At 42.5% G+C, this 12,272-nt stretch overlaps 1 pseudogene; it reads right to left on the bottom strand.

The window, feature by feature from the left end:
• Positions 1–678: 678 nt before the first annotated feature.
• LOC103274360 lies at positions 679–1,293 on the bottom strand (annotated as a pseudogene).
• Positions 1,294–12,272: the final 10,979 nt, after the last annotated feature.

Genomic DNA, 12,272 nt, shown 5'->3' with positions numbered 1-12,272 from the left:
ATTCAATATTGTTGTGTCTCGAAATAGAGGGACCTCTGAGAGAGGAAGAAAAGCTGGTCAACAGTCAGAACACATTCACCATTTATTAATTTAGTTTGTTGTGTTGCATAGTCATGGTTTGTGGTGTCCCAAAACAATTATAATAATGGTAACATCAAAGATCCTTGATCACAGATCAACATAGCAGATATTATAATGAAAAAGTTGGAGACATTGTGACAATTACCAAAATGTGACTCACAGACACACACAGTGAGTATATGCTGTTGAAAAAAATGGCAGCAATATGCTTGTCCTATGCAAGGTTTCCATAACTTTCAATTTGTAAGAAACATAATATTTGCAAAGCACAATAAAGCAAAGCACAATAAAATGAGGTGTGTTTCTAAACAATTATACAGATGATGAATATGGCAAAATTTTGTAGGTACCAACCAGATGACTGAAGCTTAGAAAATGTATATCAAGTCCAATTGACGGGTGATAAAGCTGAGTACTAGAGAGAAGTGACTAGCTTAGGGAACAGAGGCATGATCAAGGTCAGTTTGGTCAGTTTTGGTAGTTCAGATCATGTTCCAGATGGTAGTTCCTTGGACATCTTTTGTTGTTGCTGTTGAAAGAAAGGTTAGTTTATTTAAAACAAAACAAAACAAAAAAGAGGCAGGCTCAGGGAAAGGGTTAGTTTGTCCGGGCTTTCAGTGCCCTGGTGGTGATTTTGTCCTTCTCTGTAATGTGGACAATGACCTCCTGCCCGACACTGCATCCTGGTCCACAGAATTCAGCATGGCCTGGGAGATGGTTTCAAACAGGTGCCCCGGATCCATGTTGGGCTCCCAGAGGGACTCGCACATCCGTACATTTGCTCAGCGCAGGTGCCACTGACCACAAAGTCATCAGTCACCATGGGACAGTCAATGAGTTCTAGAGAGAAAATGAAGGACTTAAAGGTCTTTGGGTCCAGTTCAGCAATGACGAGCTCCATGTACTAGGGGCCAAACCGCTTCTTGTACAGGAGGTTGGCTACCATGTTCATGAAGGTGTAGAGCTTGATATGCCGACCTTCCTTCAACTCATACGGGTTCACCTGGAACTTGAGGCTCTTGGCAACTGTCTGGACATGAGTTGTGAGTCTGGCCAGACTGATATACAGTCAGTCACCCATGGGAAAGAGTTTCTGGAAGTCTGTGGTCACCAAGTGGGCCTGAATTCCAAAGTGCCTGTCTGCAGCGATGGCCACACAGCTCTTCCCTTCATGGCCATGGTGACCTCCTCGTTATAGGACATGATAGACATGATAGACATGATTGCAGTGTGCTAGGACCCCCGGGTTGCCACTGCGATTCCAGTCTGCTTGGACATCTTTAAAGTTCTCAGTGGTACCGGAGTGTGCTTGAGTACTGCCACCTTCCATTAATAAATATTTGCTGTATGTGGTAGTGAGTAGGCAAGGGAATGACGCAATGAACCAATGAATGAGTAAAAGAGTTGACGACTTCCTTCTGAATCCCTGACTTGAAGAAAGGAAAGATATCTTAGAATTGACCCAGCCAGGTTGGGCTAGATCATATGTTGATCTCTTTTTTTTGAGTTGGAGTCTCACTCTGTCTCCCAGACTGGAGTGTAGTGGCACGCTCCCAGCCACCGCAGCCTCAACCTGCTGGACTCCAGCTATCCTTCTGCCTCAGCCTTCCAGGTAGCTGGAACTACAGGTGTGCGCTACCATGCCTGGTTAATTTTTTGGTTTATTGTAGAGATGAGGTCTCATCATGTTGCCTAAGCTGGTCTCGAACCCGCAGGCTCAGGCAATCCACTCACCTTGTTAATCTTAAATCCTTAAAACAACAGAGGTACTTTTAGTTTTAAACCAGTTGTTTTCAGATAGTGATGATTTTGCCCCCTAGGTGACATTTTGCAGTGCCTGGAGACATTCTTTGTTATCACAATATTGGGTTGCTACTGGTAGCTACCCAATATTGTGGATTCAGGTCATAGGTGCTGCTAAATATTCTACAATGCACAGGACAGCCCCCACAACAAAGAATTACACGACCCAGAATGTTAATAGCGACCAGGTTGGGAAACCCTGTTTTAGAGTACTCAGCAGAATGACGGATACTCAAAGGTGGAAGGGCTCTGGGTATTATCTTGAAGAGCACAGTTTTGCTGAGTCCTTAAAAAATATTTTTTCTCCCTGACTGGCAATCCTTTAGCAAGCCTTTTCACATTTCAGTTTTGCTGATGGATGCCTAGACATGCAAGTATATATTTATAAAAAAGATATTGATCAATAGAAGTAGTAATTTGTTGGCGTGATAATCTTTGATCATTGCTGTGATAACCCCAAAGCATGTTTGAGTTCTGTATCCAAACTGATACTTTAAATTGCCTGGCAGAAACCCTGTTGATTTCTGCAAGATTTTTGTTTTGTCTTGTTTTAGAGGGGAGCATAAATGATGAAATATTTCTAGATAACTTTGACGTTACTTTGTTTATATTTTGGTATTTCAGATCCTGGTCAGAATCTTAAGCAGCTACAATATACTAATATTTAAGAACTAATTGCAGTCAATTATATTGGCCTCTGTGTGTGTCTGTCTCTTGCACCAGACTGTGTGCTTTATAAGAGTAGCAACCATACAATTTTTATTGTTGTTTCCTCAGCATCTAGCATCTTTCCAGCAACCTAAGATGAGGTTAATGAATATTATTTCAATAAATAAATCATTGTTCTTCCTTTTTTAAAAACAAGAACTTACTCTGTCACCCAGGCTGTAGTGCAGTGACGAGATCATAGTTCACTGCAGCCTCAGTTTCCTGAACTCAAGTGATCCTCTTGCCTCGGCCTCCCAAAGCACTGGCATATAGGCACGAGCCACTGCACCCAGTTGAATCACAGTTCTTTTTTTTTTTTTGAGTTGGAGTCTCACTCTGTCGCCCGGACTGGAGTGCAGTGGCCGCTCCTGGCCACCGCAGCCTCGACCTGCTGGGCTCTGGCGATCCTTCCGCCTCAGCCTTCCAAGTAGCCGGAATTACAGGCACGTGCTACCACGCCCAGGTGATTTTTTTATTTATTGTAGAGATGAGGTCTCGAACCCGCGGGCTCAGGCAATCCACTCACCTCAGCCTCCCAAAGGCGCGGGATTACAGGCTGAGCCACCGACCCCGGCTTGAATCACAGTTCTTAAACTCACATTCTGTACCCAACATTCAGCTACAACAATTTCCTTTTATAGACAATAAAACTGATGTTCAGGAGGGTTATGATACTTATTCAAGATCATGCAGCTAGACCCATGAAAAAAGAAAACGAGCAGTATTATTGATGGAAATTGCCAGGGCTTCCCATCATATCCAGAAGAAGGATGTGCCTGGTTAAAGGCTCTGTAAAAACTGAAGCTTGTGCTGCTACCTGGAACATTTATCCATCAGGAGCATGAAAGCAAGGACTCAACAGTGAGAGAAAGCACTGAAAAGCAAAAGAATGTCAGAAGCACTGATTTTGAGAGATCTGAGCCTTGGATTGCATTGAGTCTGTGTCCTTGGGTTCTCCAAGAACTTGGTCTTTTTCTCTTGAAAATGGACATCATCAGAGTACCTGCCTCATAAGCTTGTCATAAAGGTAGACTGAAGTCTTATGTACAAAGACCAGGACCTGGTAGGTAGTAAGACTCTGAAAAACATGAGCTATTAGTCATGCATGTGGCATGTGACATTTTCCTTTACAGAAAAAAAATTCCATAGCATTTTGTCTTTCTGTGGACTAATAGAAAAAGAGTAATCAAGTGGTGGAAAGATAGAGCACCAGATTTACTTCCTCTCTACTCCTGTGAAAAATTAGTCCTTTTGCTTAAGAGCACACAGACTGTTGAGGAAAGTAAAACATAAGACATGAACAGAGAAAGCAGATGCTGGGAAAATGCCATCTTTTTATTGGTACTATTAGAAGGAAATATATAAACTGCATAATGCCATCATAAATACATTTATTTGTAATGTCAAAGTAATATTGCCAGCCACAGAACTTGTCTTTTTCATTCCCTCCTCTTAAAATGCTTCCTAAACCAAGACTAAAATCACAAGAAAATGTGAAAATTTTTATTCATAAAGGGCTCATAATGATATATTAGTCATGTTCTCCTGTACCCTTCAGTATGTGATTCTTTGCTTTTTTGTAAGAATATTAGTTCCTTTTTTGTCTAAGGGGTAAAGCTCTTTCATTTAAAAACATATTTTAAAAAATGAGGTGCTGGAGTACATATCTTGACAAACCATCAAATGGCTCTCACACCCATCCTCCCCCCCCCACATTCTAGTTGGTATGGGAACCTGCTGTTCCCACCAAGGAAGCAGGGCAGGAGGAATTCATAGCTTATTGGAGCAGAGAGATCTTAAAGTTGCTTTGAAAAGAAAAAAGTTGCTGTCCACTTTACCCTTGTATTCTCTTTACACACACACACACACACACACACACACACACACACACACACACACACACACACACACACACTTCAGACATCTGGTCAACCCAGAACTTCTGGGAAAGAGATAAAGTCTGTGCACAGCAGAACATCTGGTCAACCTGAGATGCCTACAAACACATACACACACCTTACATCCCACCACACTCACCAAACAACATGTTGATCAGGCAATGATTAATTTAATTTAATTTATATTTATATTTTATTTTAAATATATGGGGCACAATTCAGGGTTAGGTATATAAGTGGACATAATGCAGGTAAAATTTGGGCTTTCCTTTGGTCCCTCTTTGCCTGGTTTTAGATCAAGTACCCTTTTTGATATTATGTGCCCCCCCAATCCCCTGGTAGTATCCTGCTACTGCCAATTCCTTTCTTATAGTATTATGGTAAATGTTCAGGGTTCGCTTATGAGTGAGAACATGTGGTACTCAGTTCTTTGTTTCTGTGATAGATCACTGAATATGATAAATTCTAAGTCCATCTGAATTGCTGCAAAGTCCATATGTTTGTCCTTCTTTATGGCTGCATAATATTCCATTGTGTATATGTACCACATTTTTAAAATCCAGTCCAGCTTTGATGGGCAACACAGTTGGTTTCATGTGTTTGCTATTGTGAATAGTGCCAGGCAACAATTTCTAAGTTAGGTCTAGAGACAGCACTCCAAAATCCTGGAAAAAAGTTGCAATTTGCTTGTTCCTCTTTTTCTAAATTTAATATGTATTTGCTCTCTCCCACTAAGTCTATTTGGAATTTTATTCTAAAATGGAGCAGATTTTAATTTTTTTTCTAATTTCAAGATTTCTCTTATCCTGGAACAGAAGCATAACAAATTAATTTAGCCTGTAGAGAGGAATGCTTTTTTCTTGGAATTCTCATTTCAGTTACTTAGGACTAGAAGTGCAAATATTGCTTTTATGGACAGAGGAGAGCAGGGTAATGATGGTAATTGTATGTGGGTGGACTGGGGGTGGATAGTACTTTTAAAGCCAGAATATTTAAATTTGAAACAAACAAAAACAGAAAGTGAGTCTATTTCTTTCTCTGTTTCTTTCTTATTTTTCTTTCCTTATCTTTCTTCCCCCTTTTCATTGTGAAAGGCACACATGCTGACTTCTCTATAAAATCTGGGAAATAGGCAAAGTATAAATTAAAAAAATCACCTGTAATCTAGCAGCAAAGAGATACCCACTGTTAAGCATTTTGATTTATTTTTCTTCAGACTGAGATAATGCTGTAGAATCAATTTCAAATCATTTTTTCATATACTGTCATATGATGAGTATTTTCTCATGTTATTAAATATTCATTAGAGTTGTGATTTAGAATGATTGTGTAATATTTGTTTATACCACAATTTTACTTAACCTTTTTTAATTGATGGATATTTAGCTTAAAAAAATCTTTGTTGTTATAAACATCAGTGTGATAAATAACTTTATGCACAAATTGCTGGCCCATGTTTCATTTAAGGACCAAAGTTGTACAGACTGGCTGATGCATGGAATATAGGGAGTAACATAAGGAGATAAGGTTGGATAGATAGGCAAGAAACAGATCTTACCAGCCCCTGTATGCCATGCTAAGCATTTTGGACTTCATTCAAATAATAACTACAGTAATGATGATGATGATAAAGATGATCATAAAAGCTAATATTTACTGAGTTCTCATTTTTCACTAGACATCTTTCCAAGGATATTTTTTACCTTTGATTTTGAGTCAGAGTCTCATTCTATCGCCTTGGCTGTAGTGCAGAGTTGCATATATACAGCTTGCAAAACAAGGCACTGAAAGGCCAAGCCATCAAGTCAAGGTCATAAAATTGGCAGGAACCAGACTGTAGAGCTGACATAGTTCACCACTTGGCCCATTAACTTACAGAAAGGGGAAGCCACTGAAGGGTTTTAGATGAGAACACTGAAGAATATGATGGGTGAATTTGCTTATTTATTTATTTGAATTGGGAGTCTCACTCTGTCACCCAGACTGGAGTGCAGTGGCACACTCATGGGCACTGCAACCTCGACCTGCTGGGCTCAGGTGATTCTTCTGCCTCAGCCTTCCAAGTAGCCGGAACTACAGGCATGTGTCACCATCCCTGGTTGATTTTTTATTGTAGAGACGACGAGGTCTTGCCATGTTCTCAGACTGGTCTTGAACCCTTGCCTCTGCCTCCCAAATGCTGGGATTACAAGTGTGAGGGATTTGCATATTTAAAAGCTTCATTCTGAGAGAAGAGACAGAGGGGGCAAGAGCAGAAGCAGTAAGACCAAGTTCAAGAGAGAGATGGAGGTAGTGAAGACTGATGGCATTGGGATAGAGGAAAGAGAATGAATTGAGGAAGTTAGATTTGACAGGACGTGAATCTGGACATGAATTTGGGAGGTTAGATTTGATAGGACGTGAATCTGGAGACAGAGGTACATGAAAACTTGAGTGGAGGGTGAAGTCATGTGTTGAAATGAAGGGACAATTGGAGCACCTGCCCAAGGTCACTCTGCTACGCAGTGGAGGAAATAGGATTCTGAGCACTAAAGCCAGGAATCTATGGTCTGGATTCAATGTGGGAGAAGAAAACTGTCCTGGACGAGCGTCCTTTTATTAAATGGAGGAGGAGAGGAACACAGAACCAGATTCTAAGAACTGGGTGTGGTGGTACGTGCATGTAGTCCCAGCTGCTGGGGAAGCTGAGGCCAAAAGATCGAGTTTAACCTGGGCAGAATAGTCAGACTTTGTCTTAAAAAATGTCCGTTGTTAGAAAGACAGGATGGGGAGACTTGATACAGAAAGGGGCACCCCATATCCACCATCCCCTGCACAGCACATGGAAACCTGCATTGTGTGAGGAAGGGCCAGAAGACAGGAGGAGATGGAAGGTCAGGAGGGGTCACTTCATTCATTGCCTAGCGCTGGGAAGCCACTCAGACACAGCAACTAACTCCATTTAGGGGCTTCTGTAAGTGGCGTGACTGAGAGTTGGGGACTGTTTATTTGAGGAGACGAGTACTAATGGCAGGGTGAGCCTTTGAATGTAAATCTAATTGAGTAGGTTTTCTTTTAGGGAATACTTTGGGCAAGTGAAGTGACAAAGTAGGTGAAAAATATGGGTTTTGGAAAGTGGCCATTCTAAGTTTGAGTCCCAGTGTTTCCATTTTTTGCCTGTGACCATGGGAATGCTGGCTTATCTCCTTGAACATCTGTTTATTCAATCACAAAGTGGGGATAATATTTTTGCCCAAAATGAAATCATATATTTATATCTATCATCTATCTATCTATCTATCTATCTATCTATCTATCTATCTATCTACACACACATACACACACCATCCACAAAGCTTGAGATATATGAAATATGTTACCATGAGTTCTATTTTGTTTCCCTTACAACCTGCGTGTGACCTTCTTCCTAACTTTGAAGACCTTGGTTTTCTCAATGTTCATAGGCTTGTAACTTTGTAGTTCCTAATCTGAGAATTAGTCTCCTGGCTGGCTGGTGGATTATCTAATACTTGTGTTGATTTTTATAACGTGCAAAGCACTTTCCATACATATTCTCATTTAATACTCCTTATAGCAACTCTGTCCATTAGGTGTTAAGAATATAACCACTTAACAGTTGAAAAAAGGGAGCTTCCAAGAGACAAGATGACCCACTCAGTCTCCAGAAAAGGTACAATAAGGACTTGGAATCAGGTCCCTCAAACTTGGATTCCTTGGTCTTTATATAATCATCCTTCTCTTCTGCAGTCCCAGGAGGAAGGGAAGCCCTGACCCTGTATACAAACTATTTCTAGTTTAAAAATAAAGTATTGCCTTTTCCATCACAACAGTCCTCTCTGGCCTGGGAGTGGATTGTTCCAGCCAAGATTTCACCCATGTTCCTTCTCACATGCTGCGGGTGTTTCTTGGAGCTCAGAGATGCCAGCTCTATGTTTTCCTTCCCATCTGTTCTCTTCTGAACTAGGCCCCAGACCTTCATGAATATATCAGCACTTGCACCTACAGTGGTTGTATACTGTGTTACTTGTGTTTACATCTAATAGGCAATGACCAAACCACTGGCATCCAAGACAAAGTAGCTGATATTGAAAACAAAGATAAAACCCAGAAAACCAAAGCAAGTCCATGCATCTCCCAAGGACAAATTAGTGACTTTCACACCGTAGGACATGTGTTTGGCACAACTGTGGACTTTGAGTTGATCAGTTCTGGGGCCGAGTCTGAGCTTTGCTACACTGCGTGGCTTTGTACAAGAGTCTTCACTGCACCGAGACTCAGTTTCCCGATCCACTAGTCTGGAATCTCCAGGCAAGCAGTGATTTGTATATGTTTGGTTTACTGCTACACCCTCAGTGCCAAGAACAGTGCCTGGCACATAGCAGTTGCTCTGAAAATATTTGTTGAACAAATTGTTGAATGAATCTGTCAAACAAAGCTAATAATACTTCCCTCCCAGGGGTGTTGTGAGGATGCAATAAGATGAGGTATGTAAAGTGCTTCTGAGTTCAGAGCCTGGCCCTTTGAGAGAGTGCAATTAATGGTACCTGCTACTGTTGTGATTGTTGTTATTTTCTTTGGATGGTGGTACCACTTGGTTCCATTATAAAAGGAATGTCAGAATTTTCAATTTCCCCAGAATAAGATGTTTTGCTGACAGTTACTTTGAGCAAAGGAGGAAACTGTGTCTGCTCGTGGGACGAGAACAATGCTCTTGGGCAAGAATGGGGAGGATATATTTGTTGTTTCAGCCCCCATGACTGGACCACCTTTGCCCCAAGTCCTAGTGGGTTTAGGAAGCTTTCTGAGGTGCACAAGGGAAGTGGCAGGATTTGAGATTTGACTGGAAATTCTGTGCAGTTTGAAGGGAGGCTATTGCCATGAGGAAAACCAGAGAATGCAGTAACTCAAGATGCCATTGCACTTTATGAAGAGTCCCAGGAATTGGGACTTGGTGTTCAGCCAATTGTCAATCTGGGTAATTGTGCTTTGATGACCTCGAGGTTTCCCTTGGGCTTCCAGGAGACACAGTTCTGTCTCCTGTCTCCTGGAAGCCATCAGCTTCTGTGCAGAGGGACCATGTGACAACAGTGGGAGGGGAAGTTGGGTCTTATTTCTGAGAGAGTCACTTCCACTGGTGAGCAAAGCCAGTGCTTGATGGTCTCACCACACCACTTCCCCACACAACACCATACTCTAATGCTACATCATAGTCTAACTCAACAACACTCCTGAACAAGCACAGCATCACATTCCAACATGTCTTCTGAAATAATACCACAGTCTACATGGCACCAGGTCTCAAAATAATACTATGGCAACACAAGATTACATGCTGATATTCCACCCTAATATTGCCCACAAATCCAGTAACATCTTCAACACAACACACCTCAACACCATGCCCCATCTAAGTGCCATGTTCCTAATAAATCACTCTTCAACTCAACATGACTCCTCAAGACAACTGTGGCCCGACAAACTCCAAGCCAAGCCAGAGCTGATTCAGCAATGCCTAACTGACCCGAAGAAATGGAAAGAGAATACCAAATTGAACTATTTCTTTGGAAAACTCAGTCTTTTTCCTAACCAGACTCCGTGGTCATGTATGACTGGGGTTTTCCCAGCTTTAGGGAACGAAGAAACCAAACATCTATCCCCTTGGATTTGCTAACATGCAGTATTTCCTTTGACCTTGACTGCTGTCTTCCTTCTCTCCTATTCCTTTGGCCACCATTAAGCTTGGCTAACCACAGTAGGGATGTTGGTGCCAGTTTGGGCTTTGGGGACAGTTCCAAGGGAGAGTTAGGGGTAGGGTAAGATGCCAGGCCCAAAGAGCACCATGGATGAGAGTTCTCTGTTGCTGGAAAAGGGGTTGTCCACTGGCCCACTGGCAGCTCTGTGTGGTCTGCTTGTCCATCCAAGACAAACCTCAAACCCAACACTTGATTTGGCAGATGGGAAAAAATAGCACCAAGTTTGCTCCCTTTTTCAAGAAGTGGACCCAGGGATCCCAGGCTACACTCCACTCTTGGTCTCTTTCCTTTTTAAACAAACTGCCTGGCTTTTAAGATCTTCAGAATCCCATTAAAGGCTTTTACCCCCTCCTATATTGGAGGCGTTTGATGAAAGGGGGTGAAGGGGAGGGAAAAGATAATGGGGCCTCAGAGAACAGAGACCAGAGGCCTTAATTTCGCCTGTCTCCCCTGCCGGTAATGGTGTTGGATGTAAACACTCCTCTGGTGAGCACTGGAGCCTGATTACAGGACGGCTGGGGAAAGAGGAAGTGTTTGCAAACCGCAAGGAGGAATGTCGCCCTTTGAAGGAGTTTGGCATTTATTTTTTGCCCCCTCCGCTGTCCCCCCACAACCCCAACCCTACTACTTTTCTCCATTGCTTTCTTCTCTGGGTTCCCTGTACTGTAAACACAGTGACAGAAATTAGATGTGGGCAAATCTGTTAAACATTTTAAGTCGAAGTGGGGTTGGCAGTTGTCTTACTCCTCGGGATATGTGAGACGAAGCTAATAACTTCGTAATGGGCCTTTTGTTTTTGTCTGGGGACTGGTGGGAGGAAAGTGGAGGGCAGGGGCCAGGGGCGAGGAGGGGGATGCAGGAGGAAAAACGGGACCAGGCTGTTGCTATGGAACCCACAGAGCTTCCGGCATTGGGGGCCAAGTGAGCTGAGCAAGGTCCCCACCCCAGCACCTTCAGAAGGGCAGCCAGTGACCGTCCCCACATATCGAGTCGTACTCTCTGGTCTCCTAGTCACAAAGCACCTCTCCTTGACAGCTTCACGCTGCGAACTTCTATTGCCATCTCTTCATTTGTTCCATCCGTGAAATTCCCAGTGACGTCAATGGGGGTGCCACATGCAAAACACGTGCAAACCGTGGTACCCAGAGCCATGCCAGGAAGCCAAGCCCCGGCTCTGTGGGTTTTATGCCTACATGTTTTGTCGTCTGGAATCCTCCGCCTGGGATCTAGTTCCTGTTCTTAATTCTGATCAGATGACTGGGGTGGGGGCCTAGAAACCCACAACTGGAAGCTCCAGCAAGTGATCATCTAATTAATTCAACTAACATGTATCGAGGGCATGCAATGTGGCAAGTAGGGCGGGTTGTTGGGAATATGCTGGGAAATACGACAGGCTTGGCCTTTGCCTTCACGGGGAGCTTAGAGTCTAGTGTGCTGTACGTCAAGTATGTAATGCTACCAATGATTATTTAGTTCTAACATGTTAGGAACTACAGGAAAGAGGGCGATATATGTTATAAAACGAGATGCCCAATCTAGTCTGTGAGAGAAGGTGGGTGCAGGGGACCATTCTTGATTTTTAGTAGGATGACAGTTTAAACCGACATCCTACTATTTGTAACCTGGGCCTAAGGACACTTAGTTGGAATTGCCATGAATGCCAATGGATTTACTATCCTCTCAGCTATCCAAAGTAGATGTTTCCTACGTTTTTCAGGAATTCCCCAAGGTTGGAAATACTAAAGCCTTTTTTCAAAACCCATTTTGGTGTTTTAACACTCCTGGCTACATCCAAGTATAAGTTTGGGAACTTTATTAATGATAACCATGGTTAACAATACTAAGGTACATTGACTTGATGCCTGCTTGAGGTCGGGTGTTGTGCTGGGTAGGCATGCACACTGCTAAACATGATTTGATTTCATTTTTCACTGAAGAGGTTAATGGAGAAACTGCAGCTCTGAGAGTTTAAATCAATTCTTCAAGATCACACAGCTACTAAATGATGAGACCAGGATTCAAACCGAAG

This window comes from Carlito syrichta, unplaced genomic scaffold, assembly GCF_000164805.1.
Source record: "Carlito syrichta isolate Samal-C Ts95f unplaced genomic scaffold, Tarsius_syrichta-2.0.1 Scaffold314745, whole genome shotgun sequence".
In the NCBI taxonomy this organism is placed as follows: domain Eukaryota; kingdom Metazoa; phylum Chordata; class Mammalia; order Primates; family Tarsiidae; genus Carlito; species Carlito syrichta.
This window is presented reverse-complemented; position numbering and strand designations above follow the sequence as displayed.